General features: G+C 46.3%; 1 protein-coding gene across 7 annotated transcripts in view; it reads right to left on the bottom strand.

The window, feature by feature from the left end:
• EVA1A (eva-1 homolog A, regulator of programmed cell death) overlaps nucleotides 1-19905 on the bottom strand; it is a 155648-nt gene that overhangs the window by 49844 nt on the left and 85899 nt on the right. Inside the window, exons 1-2 of one of the 7 annotated variants that reach the window (XM_055378154.2) lie at nucleotides 19150-19225; nucleotides 18552-18812 (exon numbers count right to left, since the gene is read on the bottom strand). The exons of 3 other annotated variants lie outside the window; for them this stretch is intronic. The gene's annotated coding sequence lies outside the window, so the exon portion shown is untranslated. Of the gene's footprint in view, nucleotides 1-18551; nucleotides 19055-19149; nucleotides 19255-19905 lie in introns of those variants that run through there. 3 more of the 7 variants (XM_055378159.2, XM_063695751.1, XM_055378157.2) reach the window with 3 other exon arrangements.

Below are 19905 nucleotides of genomic sequence, written 5' to 3'. Positions count from 1 at the left end.
TCTCTTTGCCTGCTGCCACCACGTAAGATGTGACTTGCTCCCCCTTGCCTTCTGCCATGATTGTGAGGCCTCCCCAGCCATGTGGAACTGTCAGTCCAATGAACCTCTTTCTTTCATAAATTGCCCAGTCTCTAGTATCTCTTTATCAACAGCGTGAAAACGGACTAATACATGGTGCCAGGCTGAGCATTTGGAAACAGTGTTCTAACAATGCCACTCATCTGTTCCAAAATTGCCAAAGGACCCACATTGCCTAGAGTGAAATTCAAACGTGAGCCTGTAAATCAAAGCGCTTCATGAGTTCTTCCCAACCTACCTTTCCATCACAGCCCAACATCAGGCAAACAGAACCACTCTCTTCTCCGTTCATTTCCCGCTTGGTTCTACTTCTGGGTTTTGCTCTGTTTGGCATGTGTTTTCCTGCATCACTGCATTTCTGAGTCTTACCCATCCTTCAAAGTTCATGTCACATCACCTCCTGCAAGAACATTATCTGATCCTCTCCTGCATGCATAACCACTCCCTCTTCTGGACTCCTGCAACCCTGTGTGCCACTCTTCCACACTGAGTAAAAGTATGTGCTTTTCATATGTTTCCATTGGGTGATAAGGTCTTTGAAAATAAGGCCCTTACAGATTCACCCTTCATGGAGAAGATGTAGGGAGACCCAAGAACTTGGAGTTTGGCTGGTTTGTAGGAAATGTAACAAAGTTTGGGGGAATAATTTTGGAAAGGTAGGTTGGAATCATATTGTGACTCCAGGGTAATAGTTAAAAGTGCTTGGGGGTCATCTGCAGATGTACGAAGCTAGATGAAGCAATCCTGAGAAAAAATATCAAATGTGAAGGGAAAGTGCCCCTCCCTGGAACCACAGGGAACATTAGCCTGCAAGTGTCCACTGGAAAATAAAAAATCATGGAGACTGGCAGGAAATGGCTGTATAGAATGGAAGTCAGTCACAACATCCATACCACACTGGGCATAAAAAGAATTTCAGCCCTGTTGGTCAGCCACGATACATGCGCTTGAATAATTCTGACCAAATCCTGTATGGCTTTGTTTTTCTCTAGAATTGCAAATAGGGAAGGCCATGCTGACAGACTTGTGGATCCTTAATTCAGGACATTTTAAAAAGGCAATTACTTGCCCACATTCTATTCCTAATCAGTGGGGCCTCCCAAACCCAGTACACCGGAGACATCTACAAATATGTAGAACTCGCAGAAGTAACTAACGCCTGACCAAGGAACACACGAATGGGAACAAGGCGTATTCCTGGTCATCTGATTTGTTTCTGTGTTGGCTTCCCAGTCCCAAAAGTGACTTCTAAGGTCATTACAATTATTAAAACCAGAGAACAAGCACAGGCACCCTGAGGAAGTCAGCAGGAGGTGAGTGGGTAAAAAAAAAAAAACAAAAAAAACCTTGACCTGGAAGTCTAGAAGCCCAGAGCAGCACCCCCACCCCACCCCGCAAGGAGCTGGGGGGAGAGAAGTTCTGGGTGGGGATTGTGCCAGCCTCCCTGGGTGGGATCTGTGTGGCTTCTTGGGGAGGTGGGCGGCTTCTACCTGAGACCTTCCTAATCATTCCTCACCAGGGGGAACTAGTCCTACAACCACATAGGACCTGCCCTGTGTCAATTCAATTGAATTCAGCACAGACAAACTGCTACGCTCCCCGGAGGTGAAAGCCCTGATCTGGGCAGATGTTTACCTGATCAAAACAGGGAGGTCTTCCCAAGCCAGCCCTGCTAAAGATCCCACCTGAGACCACAATTTTCTTACACCTTATTCTAACACAATGGAGGTCAACTTATTCATTTCAAGGGTTCTAGAAATGTTTGATTCAAATTACATTTAAAAATATTTTTAAAATGGTAAACACAGACAAGTGTGTGATACCAAATGTGAACAATCATAGACCCCAGTGGTTTACATGAGCCACAGGTTATAATATACTCATGCCCGCTTCAGAATAAAGGTTCTCCTGCCAAAACCACGAATATGTTTGAATACATGTAGATGTGTCATTAATTGGGAAAGCTGTAGTTCCAAAAAGATCTTTCAACAGTTCAGATCCATGCAAGTATTCTTATGCTGTAAAACTGTATGAGCAAGTACACTACCATCACCCTGGCCCCCTAGCGCCATGCTCAGTTAAAGGCCAGGAAGGGCTCAGGGATTTCCCTGGAATGTATGCTCTTATAAAGACATAATACTAAACTATACAGTAATATGTGACCACATAACATGCTGTACCATGGTAAGTATTACCAGTAGCATTATTATTAGTATTATTAGCATTAGCAGTAGCATGCTTATTTTGATCTTAGACTGATCAAGACCAACAGCAATACAGGGCCATTCTATTACTGCTTCTCTTGTGGCCAATAGTGTCCATGATGAAACTGACAACTGAAGTTTGAGCTCAAAATGCCAGATTAAACATGTTTTGCTGTGTTAAAGGCTTTAAGTGATTACTACAGAGAAACAAACACTGGAGTTTCTGAAAAAAAATTAATAACATAATTAACCTCTCGTGATGATACAACATAATTGTGGGAAGAATTTTCTGCCAAAGATATAAATTGATGAATCTAAGTGAAAGAATCTGTTCCTTTCCATTAGACCTCTTATAATTAAACAATTGTTACATAGTGTTAGTGAGTCAACATTAAAACCAATTCTTTCTATATTTATCTTTCATGTTTCTAGATCATTGAAATCAGAATAGCCTGAATCTGTAAGCTATCTTGTTTAAAAGTGCTATAATTTCCAATATCTAGCTGTTGCATGTTGTACAGTCAATATAAAATACAGGGGTACACTTGACAGTGAGAATGTCATGAGGCTACAATGTTCATCCCAAACCCTCAATTTCAAATTTTCATAACATTCTCATTGTTTTCATTAACTGTATGTTAAAAACTAAATTTATCAAGCTAATATATATAACAAAATGTTTGTTTGCTCTGTTATAGTCATTAATATTCCACATAAGATTTCATTGAAGAGTTTTAATGCTGAAAAGTTTCCAAAAATCACTGTAACATTTAATATATAGGAAAAACCCAAAATATGAAGCAGGAAAAGATGTAAGAAACAGATCTTTTTAGTTAGAAAGGCAGAAGTAGAAAAGGGTGAGAGTAATTCAACCACAACTCCAGATACAAGCTTGAGAATAAAAAAAATGCTTTTTGAATTAATCAATGAAGCAGAAATAGTGTGTCCCTTGCTCCTGGAATTGGGAGAGGGGAAACTTTGGGACTGGAGAAACAGAGAAGGCCATAGAGGAAGTTTTGCTTTCCCGATGAGAACCATCTTCCCATAGGCAAATAAGAAGGCTTCTCTGTGGGAAGCAGGGCAGACCAAAGAGATGATGGTCAGTGGGTAGCCAAGTGTAGCCACTGATCATTAGGGCCAGCGTAACTGAGGTGTCAGCACAACAGAAAGGAGGCCTTGAGCAGTGAGGTTTCTGGACTTGTGGTAGAGAAAAAGTGGTGACCAGACATGTGATTCCGGGAAAGGAGGCTAAAGGGAAAGTGCAGCCTGGAGGGTAGAAGCAAAGCACAGGACACAGAAATCATTCATTCACTCATTAATTGATGAAGCTCCTATTAATACAGGCATTTGATTGGGCACTGCAGTTACAAAGATAAATAAGCCTCAGTCAGTGTCTCCTAGGGGGAGGAGAGGTTGTTACCAAGGGGAAGCCCAAGGAGCTACAAGGATGACAGAGGAAGGGGTCATAGCTTCCTGGAAGAGGTACCCCCAGAGGTCAGTCTCAAAGAAGAAGTAGGACTTAATCAAGCAGATAATAGCTGAGAATGGGGGAGGAGGAGCACCTCTCAACTCAAAGAGCATTCCTGGAGAAAGACACGATTTGAGAGAGAGAATTGTATAGCTGGGGAAGAGCAAGTGGATGAAAATGAGTGAGGCACAAAGTGAAAGGAAGGGAAAGTGAGAGAGGAAACTGTTGAGGGGGCTGGGGCCAGGTCACGGGAGGCCTGGTGTGTTCTGCAAGGGAGCTCAGACTCTCTCCTAGCAACAGTAGGGAGCCACTGAGGATGCTAAGCTGGGAAGCTGCACCCACACTTCCCTATTCAATTTCTCCACTCTATTTGCTTGTGTGGCCTCCCATAAACATTCGCCAAGAGCAGGAACAATTTTTTTCATCTTTTCACCTTTATATCCTTGGAGCTTAGCATAGTCCCCAGAATGCAACAGGAACTTAGCACTTATTGTTATATGAACTAATGAATGAATGAGCAAAGTGCCAAGTAGGGAAAGAAGAGGCTGGAGGGAAAATGCAGTGAATGAAGATGAGAGAACACTGTCAAATGCAAAGGCTAAGGAGTTAGAACAGAAATCCATCTGAACTGTAGTAATAAAAGTATATGTAAATATAGACAAAATCTTCATGTCCCAAGTAGTGTATATAGGAAGTGGATGGAAAAACTGACCACAGATGAAGACACCTTGGAGAAGGAACTGAATTGAGATCCACTCAGGGATCTTGGTCAGAGGAAGCTCCTGAATTCTTCTCGGGAAAGGGTCATGTTAGGGGTTGAATTGTGTCTTTCCCCCTAAAAATATGGGGAACTCCTAACTTCCAACACCTCAAAAAATGTCCTTATTTGGAAATAGGGTCTTTTCAGATTTAACCAAATTAAGACAAAGGCATTAGGGTGGGCCTCAACCCAATATAACTGGTGTTCTTATTGAAAAGGAAATTTGGACACAGACACACGCACAGCGAAGACGATGTGAAAAGACACAGAAGACAGCCATCAATAGGCCAAAAAAAAAACACCTAAGGCTACCAGAAGCCACGGGAGAACCCTGGGACAGATCTTTCCCTAGAGCCTTCAGAGAGGGCATGGCCCTGCTGACATCCTGATTTTGGCCTTCTGGCCTCCAGAACCATGAGACGATACATTTCTATTATTCTAAGCCACCCGCTTTGTGATATTTTATTATAGGAACCCTAGGAAATGCACACAGGCTGGCAGTTAAAACAGATTAACACTTGCAGCCGACTTTGGTATTTGTCTTCCCTACGTGCATTCCCTTGTCCTCCTTGCTGGATGGGTCTTAGAAGGAACAGAGGGGAAAGAATGGAGCTGCACAGGTTCATGGATGCAGCTTCATGCCACCCACCGGGTGAGGAGAAAAGATTCTGCATCTCAGGAATGGTACAGGCTTTGACACCAGACCTGGGTTAAATCTTAGCTCCACTTACCAGCTATATAACTTTAGGCAAATGACTTACAATTTTCAAACTTCAATTTGAAATAGGAAATACAACTTAACATTCTAAAGAATTCGTAAGAATTATGCTTAACAAGGAGATAATCTATGTAATGCACCAAGCACGATGTCTAGTGACCAGCAGGTGACCTCCCAGATGTGCGCATGATTCTGAGTCACACACCCAGAATACCCAAGACTTTTTTTTCCTTCTCTGGAAGAATAAGTCCACTGAGCATTAAAGAAACAACTAGACATGTTCTCATCAAATTGGTCTGCAGTCCTGTCATTTTCACTTTGGAGCACACCACAAACCATTTCTCCCCATCGTCCCTTCCTTAAGTTCCCTGAATTAAAGCAATAGCTCCTAACTGGCTTCCTACCTCCATTCTCTCCCCATCCTCCAATTCAGCAGTCACAGAGTCACCCACCAGCATTATCACTCTAGAGCAGGGGATGGTAAACTACTGCTCATGGGTAAATCCAGCCCACTGCCTGTTTTTGTTTATAAAGTTTTATTATCACATAGCCACACTCACTCATTTGCATGTTGTCGGTGGCTGCTTTTGCACCATAGTGGCAGAGCTGAATAGCTATGACAGACTGTAGGTCCACAAAGCTTAGAATACTTACTATCTGATCCTTTACAGAAAAAGTCTGCCAGGCCCTTGGTAAGTTGCCATTCCCTTCAGTGACTTGCCTCTCATACAAAACCTACATTGAGTAGTTGGCCCTTGCCTGTCTTTCCTGGCTCATTTCTCTTTTATTTATTTATTTTTGAGACAGGGTCTCATTCTGTCACTCAGGCTATAATGCAGAAGCATGATCTTGGCTCACTGCCAGCTCCACTTCCTGTGCTCAAGGGATTCTCCCACTTCAGCCTCCCAAACAGCTAGAATTACAGGCTCACACCACCACGCCTGGCTAATTTTTTTGTATTTTTGGTAGAGATGAGGTTTTGCCATGTTGGCCTGGCTGGTGTTGAACTCCTGGGCTCAAGCAATCTGCCTGCCTTGACCTCCCACAGTGCTGAGATTATAGGTGTGAGCCACCCTGCCTGGCCTCCTTGCTCATTTCTTGCCACTCCCCTATGTCCCACTCTTGTTGATTAAGAGTCCCCCCAAACACCACGTGTTGCCTCCACCTGTAACATCTCTACTCCCTTTCCACATGAAAAAAATTTCACATATTCTTTAAGATTATGTTTAAATGTCCCTTCCCTCCGAAGCCTTTCAGCCCTATTCAAGGGTCAGGCACTCCTTCCTTAGGGCTCCCTTAGCACCCTGTGACATCCCTTCAATAGACAGCATGTTGTAAAGAATGAATATGTGCCTACAGATCTTTCTCCTTTACTGGACACCCCCAGCCTAAACCTCTCTCATTCCCTCCTAGAGCACCCTGTTCTTGTCCAGGATAGCAGTTACCAGTTTGTAATCATCATGTATTTTATCTGTGTATTTACTTCTTGAATGCTCATCCCGTAATAACTGTGAGCCCCCAGAAGGCAGGAACTAAGACTGTCAGAATCACCATCACTTTACCATCACCTAGCCTTGAGCCAGCCACATAGTTGTTCAAATTATTAAATGAACTGATGACTGGCTAAATGAAAACTATATATATACATATATATATATTTTTTTTTACTAATAAATCAAATACAAGTGAAAGAGAATCTAAGGTATCACAGCTGTTGCTTTATGGGCACACAGGGTACTGCCTCCCAAACCCTTTTGCACCCTGCCACAATCCAGAAGGTTGGATGGGAAGAAGCACCAGTGATAGCTTAGATGTGGATATCTGACACATGTATACAGCCCCGTGCACTCATTTGTGGGAATCAGTGTGGAACATGTACATAGGCCTTTTTCATGACAGAAAATTCAGACCCTGTGGAATAGGAATAAAGCCAAGTATGGGATTATGTAACTTCACCGAACCACATTTGTGCGGAGCCACACAGCATCCCAGCCACACCTTCCTGGGGAAGCACTTCCACCACTCTTTGTCTACTGAGGAAAAGTGGGGCAAAACACCTGCAGCTTCTTCCCTCTGATGGAAGAAAGAGTCCCTAAGGAGAGTGCCCTGTCTGTCCATCACACCCACACCGAGCCAAAGGGACTCTGCACATGCCCACATCCAGGTGAGAGACCTGGCTGGGAGGAGAGTGGGGAGGGGTCCGGCAGGGATGATCCTTCCTTGCCGCCTACAGTGTCCTCCAGTACCTTCAAGCTGTCCTCCAGGGAACCTTCAAGCTGGAAATGTGACTCTTGAATGATGCACTGTTTACTTTTCCTGATACTGGAAGGCTCAAGATCAAACAAATAATTCAGCTGAGCTGCTGCTTTGTGTGGGGAAAGAAAAATACCCCAAGGCCATTTCCCGTGTGGCCTTTTGGATTCAGGATGGTGCCCTTTGGGAGAGCCCTTTCCATAAAGGCCCTCTGTGAAGGTGTGTGCATTTCACTGAGATGTTTCCAAGAAGAGCAAAGATGCCATTTCAACCAACGCAAATATTTGAAGTTGGCAGCCAAACTCTAATTCCAGCCCTGAGCCTCAGGGATGTCAGCATCATGAACATGAACCAAGGCAAAGCTGAATTTCTTGTTTAAGTCAAGCTTTTAACCCTCTATGGTATCTGCCTCTGGTCTGAACAAAAGAATCTTAAGTATGAAAACAGAGATTGTCTTTGCCCCTAGATAAAAACATCTTCTGGGATGGCTTCTGGGAGGCTCTGGGATGCAGCCTCTAAACCTGGTAACAAAGAATTCACAGGAAATGCCCCTATTTTTCCATTATTAAGAATTTTAAATGGCAGTGGTCAAATCCTCTAGGGTCATTCCAAGCCGAGGGTTGTCACTCCAGCAAATCTTATAATGGACCTTTCATTTCCTACAAGATCTAAACAACTCTCTGTCTCCTCTCATATATTTGCCTTCATCCCCAACTACCTTTCCCTTTGCTCAGAGAAGCAGGTGTCTCCTCCCCATAACCCCACTATGCTCTAGGTCCTCTTCCTTCCTCCTAAAACCTTGGTGCTGCTGCCATCCTTACCTCCAAGTATCTACACAGCAGATGCCAATTCCCCATGCCTGAAGTGGAGCTTCAGCACATCATGCTCTATTGAAGAATACTTTGAAGGCAAATTGAGTGGGTGATATACTGAATGCACCTGAATTTGACATGGTCTGGACTTAACAATAAGTGATAAGTCACCACTGGGCATTGTGAAAGACATTTTCTCTGCTCCATCTAATAAAAGCTGAAGACCTGAAACACCTGTCCAGAATTTCTTTAATGATATCCAACTATCAACATGGAAGCCATCCAGAATATGAGGAGAAATATTAGAAATCTGTGTGGAAAAGAGAAGTGAACATGGAGACACCTCTCCCAGTGTGCATAGTCCATTTGTGGTCACTCTATAATATCTGCTGGTCGGGCAGGCACGGTGGCTCACGCCTGTAATCCCAGCACTTTGGGAGGCCAAGGAGGGCAGATCACGAAGTCAGGAGTTCGAGACCAGCCTGGCCAGCATGGTGAAACGCTGTCTTTACTAAAAATACAAAAAATTAGCCGGGCATAGTAGCGTGTGTCTGTAATCCCAGCTACTTGGGATGCTGAGGCAGGAGAGTCACTTGAACCCAGGAGGCAGAGGTTGCAGTGAGCCAAGATCGCACCACGCATTCCAGCCTGGGCGACAGAGCAAGACTCTGTCTCAAAAAAAAACAAAACAAAACAAACAAACAAACAAAAAAACACAAAAAAACAAAAAAATGTGCTGGTCTTTTCCATCTTTAAAACACTGTATCTACCTAATACCTCAAGCTGCTGTCTTTTCTCGCATGTTACTTTCATAGACAAGCCTCTAAAAACAATTGCTAAAGTTTGGTATGTCCACTTCCTCACCTCACATTTGTTCATTAGCTCCCCTCATCTGTTAGACTCCCCTCATCTGTTAGACTCCTCTCACCAAGTCGTCAATAGCTTTGGAATTTCCAAATCCATGAACATTTCAGATCTCTCATTCTTCCATATCATTTGAAGCTGTTGATCCCCCTCTCCTGGAAACTCTCCTCTTTCGCATCCCAGTCTCCCATTTCCTCCTGCCTTTCTGTGCATCCCCTTCCCTGTTGACTTCACTGGGTTCTCTCCTTCCTTCCCTGAGGTCAGTGTTGTGCCCTAGTACTGCCACTCTCGGAAGCAATCTGGCACATGCCTGGCATCCTGATAGCTGACTTAAAATCCTAGGTCCATGACTTATAGCTGTGTGACCTTGGGCAAATTACTTACCATCTCTGTGCCGAGGTTTACTCAGCTGTAAAATAGGTAAAACAATAGTAGTCCTTCCTAACAATGGTTGTTGAGAGGATTAATACACGTAAAGTGTTTAGAACATACAGTACACACTCAATAAACATTAGCTATTATAATTCCTCTTCCCATACTCCATAACCCTCCGTAACCAATTGATCCATGCCATGACTTCACTACCTTTGGTTAAAGTTTGTTTGTGGGCCGGGCACCGTAGCTCATGCCTGTAATTCTGGCACTTTGGGAGACTGAGGCAGGAGGATCACTTGAGGCCAGAAGTTCAAAACCAGCCTGGTCAACATAGTGAGACCCTGCTCTACAAAAAGTTTTACAAATTAGCTGGACATAGTGGCATATAACTGTAGTCCCAGCTACACAGGAGGCTGAATCAGGAGGATCACCTGAGCCCAGGGGTTCAAGTTCAAGACTGCAGTGAGCTATGATTGTGCTGCTGCATGCCAGCCTGGTCACAAAGTGAGACTCTGTCTCTTAAAAAAAAAAAACAGTTAGCTTTCTTGTAAATCTTGAAGACTTTTCTCGGGAATGTCAAACCTAGAAAACATCTGCCCACTAGCCATCTCTCCCTGACTATCTTATTATTTCAAACTCAACATATCTGAAACTGAGTTCATCATCCTTCCTATAAATGCTGCTCCCTCCTCCCTGTCCCTTCTCTCTCCTAATGAATAGCCCCACTATCCTTCCCACTGGATGCCAGGCCAAAATGTCAGAATCATCCTAGACTCCTGCCCCTCCCTTACTCCCCTGTTCAATCAGTCACCAAATCATGCCAACTTTATTGCCAAAGGCTTTCTTGAGTCTGCCCAATTCTCCACCCTAATTACCAGTGTCTTATTAGAACCTCATTATTTCTCACCTAGATGATAGTAAGTCACAATAATATTAAAAATAATACTGGCCACTAGTATGACTTGCCAATTACAAATAAACCACTGTAGTAGACATTTCACATACTTCATTGTATGTAACCCTGTCTACCATGCATACCATCCATAAGGGAGGAAGTAGAGTCCACTGTTTTCAGATAAGACAGAGGCTCAGAGACATTTGCTAAACAGCCCAAGTTACAGGGAGTGTGGCTGGGAAGGAGGCTGAGATGTATCTGACTCCAAATCCCAGGCTTTTTCATCCCCTAAACTGCAATAACATGCTAACTGGTCTTTTTGCCACCTATCTTATTCTTCTCCAATATTTACTCTATTGCCAGAACAGTATTAGAACAAAACTTTGACCCAGTCTCTCCTCTGTGTGAAATCCTGCAGTAGTTCCCCACTATCTTCAAAGTAAAATTCCAGTTCTCTAACAAATCCAGATGTGATTACCTTGCCCCTTCACAGGCTGACTTCCTTTGTCCCCAGCCATGCCTATCTGCCTTCCCTTCTTGAAGCAGCCCTGGCTTGCTCACCTGGACATGCTGGACTTCTCACCGGCCCATCTGCCTAGGCTCCACTTCTCCTCTCATCAGCCTGGATGCTCCATCTCAGCCTCTTTGATGCATGTTGTCTTGGACTCACCTGCTCTCCAAGCTGAGTTTAGGTGTCCCTCCTGTGGGTGCACATAGCACCCTGTGATTGCCTCTAGTGTGGTACTTTAGGGTAGTACAACATTCATTGATTGAGCATCTGCCATAGGCCAGTTTACAGTAGGCTCTGGTGATTTGGGAATCAACAAGACATATGTCCTGATTTCAGAGAACTTACTGTAATGAGAGATGGACAGCAAAACATTGCATTACTATCTCTGATTTCCTCATCTGTCTCCACACTGGATTGCTGAGCTCCTTGGGCACAAAGGGTATCTTGTTCATCCCTGTTTCCAGAGCCTGGAACTGTGCCTGGCACATGAAGGTGTCAGTAAGTGTTGGCAGCTTGAGCTGAGCAGACACACCAAGGCCACCAAGCTGTCTCTGTGAGCACATTAGCACACCCACAGGAACACTTTTACTTTCATGTGTGTCTTTTTCAGACTAAATGTCCAGTCACTGTCTTCTGAAGTTCCACGAGATCCTACAGTGCACCCTGCTTTTGACATGCAGCAGGGTCTAACACTGGAGAATGTCCAGGCCAACCATTCCTGCCCTGTGTGACTGACCCACTAGGAGATTAAAGGACCGAGGTCTCATAGCAAGTAAATGGCATTGCTGACTCTCCTTCAGTGCTCATTCGGCCCACTCTCAGGTTCATAGCGACATCTCAGTGCAGCAAAGAAGGATGCCACTGTCAGAGGTTGCTTGGCCAAGTGGCACTCAGGATGGGGGAACTCAGGAAAGAAATGCTTCTTCCAGTAACAGGCCCTACCCATCTCCTCCCATGGGCTGCTATGGCCTGTCTTGTCTTGACAAGATGAGTGTGTTTGTGGAGGTGCCCAGAGAAAAGACAGCTTTAGGCAACCCTTTTGATCAAAGTCCCCTTGCAGAAACAAGATCCCCTGAAGTCTGCTCCCTGCAGCTACCACCAGCCCCATCTGAATGACAAGGGCAGGAGGGGGCAAGGCAAAAGGGGAGAGGCTTAAATTACAGCAGGTGTTTTGTAAAGTCTTCTTTTCCTTGCAAGTTTATGGTTGCTTCTCTACTAAGCAGCATTTCCCCCTCCTCTCACCATGGAGGGCAAAGTGCAGGCTGCCTTGGTGATCAAAGAGGGGGCAAGAGGAGGAAGAGAGTTTTTGAACCCCAGAACAAAGAGCGTCTCACTGCCCCCAGGCACAGCCTCAGATGCCAGGCTGGGGAGAAGGAAAGGGGGAAAAGCGGGGAGGAAATGGCCATTCCTATCCCAATCACAGCGGCCCACTCTTCCACCTTCTTTTTCGAAAGCAGATTTTCTAAAAGTATCTTTGATGATAACAGCTCTCTGGAGACTACCTGGAGCGGGATAAAGGGCTCAGAGTTTGGTGCCCTGGACCTGATCCTGGCTCTGCCTTTTAGTTGTGGGTGTGACCCTGATTCCTCCTCTAATACAGACCTCAGAGGGTGTTTGTCAGGATCCATGCAATTAAGTCAGCTAAAGCCCCTAGCACAGTGCCTGGCACCCACCCCAGGTTATAATTGATCTCTAGGAACCACTCCTGGGACCACTTCCCTGGAGGAAGGATGGTCCCCAGAAGAGAGGATTCTTCTCCCTGTCTCCAGTCCCTGATCCCTGGCTGGATTGAGTCTTCTTCTCTACTCATATCTTCTCTGTCATGGCACTAATCCACCACACTGTGTTGTCTGTTTTCTTTTCTATCTCTTCCTTCAGACCATGAGCATCTTGAGGTCCAGGAATGGGGCTTCCATGCTAGAGCATTCATTCACTCATCTATCACTTACTAAGTGCCTCCTATGTGCCAGCGGGTCACTAAGTGGTGAATAAATGAGTAAAGCCTGGGGATGACCTATAGAAGGACCTACATCAATTGTCTAATCAATAAGCATATGCACCCATCCTCTGTGGGGAGCTCAGTGCAATCAGCACATGCAAATGGCTTTGGGCTCAAAGAAAGACTGCAAATGGGAATGCAATTCCCAGGAAATGTGTGAATCCTAATAGCTGTTGATCTGCTGGATCACAGGCTGGATTTTATGTGAAACAGACTTTAGCATCAAAACTCAATCTCTCTCTCTCTCTCTCTCTCTCTCTCTCTCTCTCTCTCTCTCTCCCCCATCTCCCCTTCCTTCCCTCTGTTTCTCCATCCCTTTCTAAGTCTGGAGAAATTTAGCAATTGCTTAGCAATTCATACAGACTTTTGGATGCTCTAAAGGTAAAACCCAGACTCTGGAGGGGCCACTCACATAGCTCATCAGCTAGGACTTTGAAAAGAAAACAAAACAACTACCCACAACCTCCCAGCTCAGCTTTGTTTTTGATTGTGATTTCTTTGCTTACTAGAGACAGTGTCTCTCCCTGACCTGTGGGCTCTGGTTCCACTGCCCCAGGAGGAAACAAGGCCAGCAGAGATAAGAGGCAGAGCCCCTATTCAAAGAGCTCAGCACACCTGAGCTTTAAATGTCCACTCCATTGTCTCAAAACAGTACAGAGACAGACTCCTGCACTGGTAAAATGTCAAAGTCACCTCCCCAGGCCCATCTCTGCCCTCCAGTCCCCACCATATGCCTACATGTCTTCCAGGCCCTTTCTTGACTCTTACACATGCTGTTTCCTATCTGTAATGCTCTTTAATCACCAGTCCCTTCAAACCCGCCAAGCTCCCGCTTACACATTAAGGCCAAGCTCAAACATCCTCTTCTCTCTGATGCCTTTCCTAACTCTTCTAGCAGAGATGGTGCTGGTTCCTTTGAGCTCCCAGTTCTCTGCTCAGATCTCTTATTCTATTTAACACATTCTGATGATCTATTCACACGTCCATCATATGTCATGGACTGCAATCTTAATGGTACAAACCAGGTCTTTCTCTTTGTGTCTCTGGCACCTGCACAGAGCTACGTATTGCACGTGTATTCCAAGTCCACACTAATACCTCAAGGTTCTGCCACCACTCTAGTCTGAAACCAAATGCCCTTTATAGCACTAAACAGGGTTTCACACAGAGTCAAACAACCGAGTGCATTTCACAGAGAATACAGCTCAAGACGTAAACGGGGCAAAGTGTATCTCCCTAGAACTAGAGACACAAAGCAGGGGCCAGCTTCATTAGAAAGTCTGCTGCAGGTCACTTAAGAGGTGCTACCCAAAGTGGCAACCAATGAAGTGTGACATCAGAGGCCTCAAGACCTGGCACCAAGCCTGACATCCCCCTGACCTTTCTACCCTGGGCTAGTTTATCTTCTGTGCCAAGCTATAAAAGCCTCAGTATAAATACAAGTGATGCCCAAAGATCTTGGGTCTAACTTTTATTCAAGTCATTAATATCCTACAGGAATTTGTCTCTCAGGTCAGCCAGCTAGTGACCTAGGAGAGGGGATAATGCCAGGAGACAGTACGAGTCTGGTGTGGGAAAGGGAAGGCAGTGCTATAGGGCAGCGGTTCCCAACCTTTTTGGTTCCAGGGACCAGTTTCCTAGAAGACAATTTTTCCACGGATAGGGGGAGATGGTTTCAGGATGAAACTGTTCCACCTCAGATCATCAAACATTAGATTCTCATAAGGAGTGCACAAACTAGATCCTTCACACATGCAGTTTGCAATAGGGTTCATGCTCCTATGAGAATCTAATGCAGCCGCTGATCTGACAGGAGGCGGAGCTCAGGCGATGGCCCAGTTCCTAACAGGCCAGGGACCAGCCAAGGGGTTTGAGGACCTCACCATGGGGATCTGAAGAGTCTTGGATGTCAATGGATAGGCAAGTTCTCACCCTACTCCACCCTCAAAAGCAGCACTTACTAGAATGTTTCCCTGGCCCCTAAAAAACCCACAAGGCTTTACACATGCCAGGTTAGGTGACCTCATCCCACTGAAGTTTTGGAGACAACCTGCCAAAACAAGCAAACTCAGGGGGATTACAGCTGTGCAGGACAGCTGTGGAGGAAGCCAGAGTACACAAATGTGCAGGTATTTGTGTAAGGCAGTCTAGCCCACAGAGCAAGTGGCCCAGGGACTAGCAAGTGGGCTCGGTTTTCAAAGCCAAGGCTGCATTAGAAGCAATAGAAGATTCCAAGTTAGTTTAGTGATCAGTTGTAACCAAGTATCCAGTGTCAAACACAACTTACCCAGAGGGTAAGTGAGTGGCTCCAAATCTGCTTCTCCAACACCCCATATGGGTCATTAAATTCCCTTAGCCAGTTTTACCTTCAATAGATAAATGAGCCTTACAATACATGGAGAGAAGGTGTACTTTGCATCTGATCAAGTATAATGTGGGAGACTCAGCTGGTGGCATTTATTCATCCATCCCTCATCCATCAATTGGTTTCACCAATATTTATATGCTAGGCGCACACTGCAAAGGGCACATGCACAGTAAGGACAAAGCTGGAGTCACAGAGTTTTTGACCCCAACTCTGCACCTCTCTCCTCCAGGCAGGTGAGTGTTGACTCCATCCCCCCATCCCAAAAAAGTTAATCCTCTTCTAGCCCTGACTATGTACATAGGCTCAATTTAGCATCAAGATCAGCGGTGCTAGGAACTAACCCCAATGTCCTGCCCCTCTGTGGCTGGGGGCAGGGCCAGGAGGCAAGGAAAGGAGCAAGAGTTGTAAAAATAATGGCATAGTCTTAAATCACAAGCATGATGCAGGTGGAAAACCCAATGGACTTAGGCTCTCATTAATGCACTTAGCAAACCTTATCTCACATTAACTGAGCGCTTATTATATGCCAAGCACTGGGCTAAGCCCTTTACCCGCATAGTGTAAAGAGTATGTGTTTTGAAATCCAGATGTGTGCGTGAATCTTGGCCCTACCGCTCATTAGCTCCATGACTCTGGGCAAAGTGCTTAGCCTCTCTGTGCCTCTGTTTCTTTGTCTGGAAAATAGGGCAATACCAGTAGTAACTGTAAAGGACATTATAGGTTTTAAATGAGTAAAAATGTATAAAATGCTAAACTTGAACCATGTCCTGGAATTAGGTAGGCACTCAGTATTAAGATGAATGATTATTATTCCATTAGTTAGTCATACTAGTCTGCAGAGAAGGTACGCTATTTCTTCTTACCAAGAAGACTTTGAGAGACTGATTCAACTTGACCAAGGTCAAGTAATTAACTTTTAACAGAGTTAATAAGTGGCAGAACTGAGATTTGAACGCAAGAAGCCTGACGCCAAAGCCTGAAACCATCACTGTGAGCATCGACGGCACTAAGCTAGATTCTAAGTATGTAAGACCAGGGGAGAGATAAACAAAATACTGTAAGAGATACATATTTATTTTTTTAAAAAAAGGAGGGGAGAGGGGAGGCTGAGGCTGAGGCTGAGGCTTTCTCCCAACCTGGGGCAGGGCAGGGAGCAACAAAATGGTCTGTAGGAAATGAAGAATGATGCTTCACCCAAAAGGAGACTTAACTTCTAGTCTCAAAGATTGATTGCCAGCCAAGGAGGAAGAAGGGCATTCCAAAAAGTCAGGACCTAGAATACCAAAAGAATAGTGGGTTGGGGGAATGTCAGGAACACTGAGGAAGTGGCATAAGGTGAGGCCAGTTGTGAAGAGTCATGTGTACAAGGTCAGGGGTTACATTTTATTCTGTAAAGACAGTGATTTTCAAACTTTAACATGCAGAGGAATTACCTTCAGTGCTTGTAAAACACCTGCAGATTCCCAATTCCCATCCCTTCTGCTAGCAATAGGGGACCAACAAGGGTGCTAAGGCAATATAGCAGCATGACCTGCTGTGGATTTGGCAACAGAATTCTGGCACTGGAATGGAGGGAAAGACTGGGACAGAGACTGGTATAATCAGCCAAACTAGAGCAGATAAAAGGATGAGAGCTGGAAATAATGGCACTCTTCATGAAGTGAAACATTAAACCTGGGCTTCTCAACCTCAGCACTATTAACATTTTAGGCTAGATAATTCTTAAATCTTGGAAGTGGAGTGGGGGAGGGGGGAGATGTCTTGTGCAATACAGGATTTGGCAGCATCCCTGGCCTCTACCCACCAGATGAATAAGATCCTCTTCTACTTACATGATGACAGCCAAATATGTCTCCAGACATTGCTGGATGTCACTTGGGAAGTAAAATCAAAATTCCGTTGAAAACCATTACTTTAAGCCCTAGCATCCCTGCTTTACAGATGAGGAAATCCAGCTACAGAAAGGCACAGGAAGGCCCCAGCCAGGATTCAGGCTGGTGGTCTCACTCCAGGGCCTGGGCTCTTAGCCACTGCGCTTGACTGCCTTTATGGAAAGGAGATTCAAGCCAGCCTTCTGAACAGTATTACACATTTCGTGACAGACTGGATGACAAGAAGGGGATGAATTAATAAGATTCAAAGGTGAAACCTCAGTGCTTGCCGCTGAACTCAGAGGACAGTAGATAATAAGTAGTTTGGGTTTGAATAGAATCAAGGTGTATTAGGTAAAAACGGAAAAAGCCTGGTCCCTTGTGCTATGAGAAAGGAGGTGGGGGGGTGGGGGAGTTGGGGGGACGGTTCTTGCTCAGACTAAAAAGAAGAATGTTCTGTAGGGCTGGACTTGAAGTGTGTGTGTGGTATAGACCAGCTAGGACCCAAATCCTGGCTGGGTCCTTTCCTAGCTAGCTGTGTGGCCCCATCTCATTTTGCCCGTTTGTAAAATAGGGGTAAGAGTCCCTACACACAGGCTTGTTAATGAGAACTCAGGCAGTTAATAAGAACAACATGGCAAGCCAGCACGATGTGGTTGGCACTCTTCTCCTTCCAGGACATCCTCATTTCCTCCGTGCCCCAACGCGCTCCGTACTGCGTGCCAACACCTCCCCTTACCCCTCAATAGTAGGGGTGGGGACCCCCACGCAGACCTCCCAGATAGAGCAGCGTGGACTGTCTGCGCGCCCCTCTCCAAAAGCAAAGCGTCCCACTGGGACTTTAGGGGGCGCCAACAGCCTTTCACTCCCTGATGCACTCGGCTTTCGGGGTCCTGGGGGTCGCCAAATGCGCGCGGCGAGTTGGCTGCCTCCGAAACAAACCAGGTAAATAGTCCACGGTACAGCACGTACATTTCTGGCAGGTCCGCCCCCCGCAGGCTTGGGATCGAAGCCAGTCAGGCTCAGCCCAGCTCCCAGAGGCACAGGAGAGAAGCGCTAGATTTGGGAACGACCTGCTTTCCGAAGCTGGGCTGCAGAGGCAGGGAGTTGAGAGTTGTTCTATCCAGAAAGAAGCAGGGGGGGCGAGAGAAGAAACAGGAAAGTGGGAGGAAGAGGAGGCAAAAAAGCGCTGGGAAGCAGAGTTCCCTGTGGGACCCAGCCTACAACACCTGGGCAGGGACTTGGGAACAAAGCAGCTGCTTCAGGTCAGAAGTGCTCTGGGTGTTTCCGAAAAGAGGGCGCTTCGGAGAAGCCGGAGCCCGCTGGGGATGCCGGGCGCCCCAGAGTTCAGGGAGCGCTCTCGGGCGCCTCTTACCTTTGCTGGGGCCCCGGCGCGCACTTCCGGGGACTGCGCTTGGGGCGCTTGGGGCCGAGCAGGGGAACCCGGAGCTGATCACTGAGGGGTGGACACGACAAAGCGCTGCCCGGGTCTTGGGCCGGCACCAGTACCTCGGAAAGGAATCCCGGCGGAGGGGCCGCCGGGGTCAGGGCTGGCCTGGGGATGTGGGGTCCCGGCCTGGGTGCGTGGGGTCCCGGCCTGGGTGCTCACGGACGGCGGCGCCAAGCCCCGCAGAAGCTGCAGGAGCCCGAGTCAGTGGGAGGAAAAGGTTGTCTCATTTCCTTCGATCTCCCCCCTCCTCCACCCGCTTGGCTCCGGACCTGCCCTCCCTCTCCCCCGCCCCCTTCTGCAAGCCAGCGGCCCATGTGGGCGCCCGCAAGACGCGAAACCTGAACGGCTGCGGCGTGCGGCACCTCCCTCCGCGCCAAGTTAGTTCACGCTCCCAACTCCTGCCTGCCTCCCCGCGCTGCCAACTGTCTGCAGGACCGGGGAGGTTCCCCATCGGCAGTCTCCAACCTATCCCGGTCCTCCAGGCTTTCCCCCTGCTGGGACGAGCCCAGATTTGAAAGCAGACCTCCAAGCCCCTGCCAGCATCCATCCTCTCATTCCTGTCCCGTCGCCTGCTTTGAGCCTGTATTCAGCTACTCAACTCAGACAGGAAATAACCACTTACTTTGTTAAATTTGATCAACTTTTTTTTTTTTTTCTGAGTGGGAAGTTAAAGCCTGATGCATAATCTCGAAGGAATGTTCATTTTTATCGGAAGAAATGCAGCTGAGGCCTCTGTTTGGCCTTTCTCTTTCAGGGTTAGGGTTTTGTTTGTTAAAATCAACAAGTATTTTATTGAGAGTGATGGGCGCTCAGCTGGGCGCTGGAAACGCAGAAACAACCAGAGGGACACCCTGTTCCTATACAATCGTCATAGGGGAAGAGTGCAGGGAGAGAACAGGTCCCGGGATGCGGTGGTCTCTTAAGAGATGGGTCACGGAGTGAAAGAGCCTTCTACAGAATCAAAATAAAAGCTTGGACAGAGGGAAGACGGAATAAGAAAGCCTTCAGGAGGCGGTCTAGCAAAGAGCACAGCCAGGGCAGTGAGTGATGGTGGGGAACAGGGAGGAAAATATTGTGCCAGGCCGTTAGGAAAGGAGAGGAGCTCCTAGAAGCAGTGGGATGGAACTGACAAGATCTGATGACCAAGGGCTTGAAAGGGAGAAGATGAGGAGAGGATGAAGGAGAGAGGTGACTCCCAGGCCTCTGGCTAGAGTAGCCAGTGACCACGTGGATGACTAGAATCCCAGAGTGCCTTCTGGAGCTGCTACTTCAAGTGTGG

Source organism: Gorilla gorilla, chromosome 12, assembly GCF_029281585.2.
Source record: "Gorilla gorilla gorilla isolate KB3781 chromosome 12, NHGRI_mGorGor1-v2.1_pri, whole genome shotgun sequence".
NCBI lineage: Eukaryota > Metazoa > Chordata > Mammalia > Primates > Hominidae > Gorilla > Gorilla gorilla.
The sequence above is the reverse complement of the archived record's forward strand: the minus strand, read 5'-3'. Positions and strand labels throughout refer to the sequence as shown.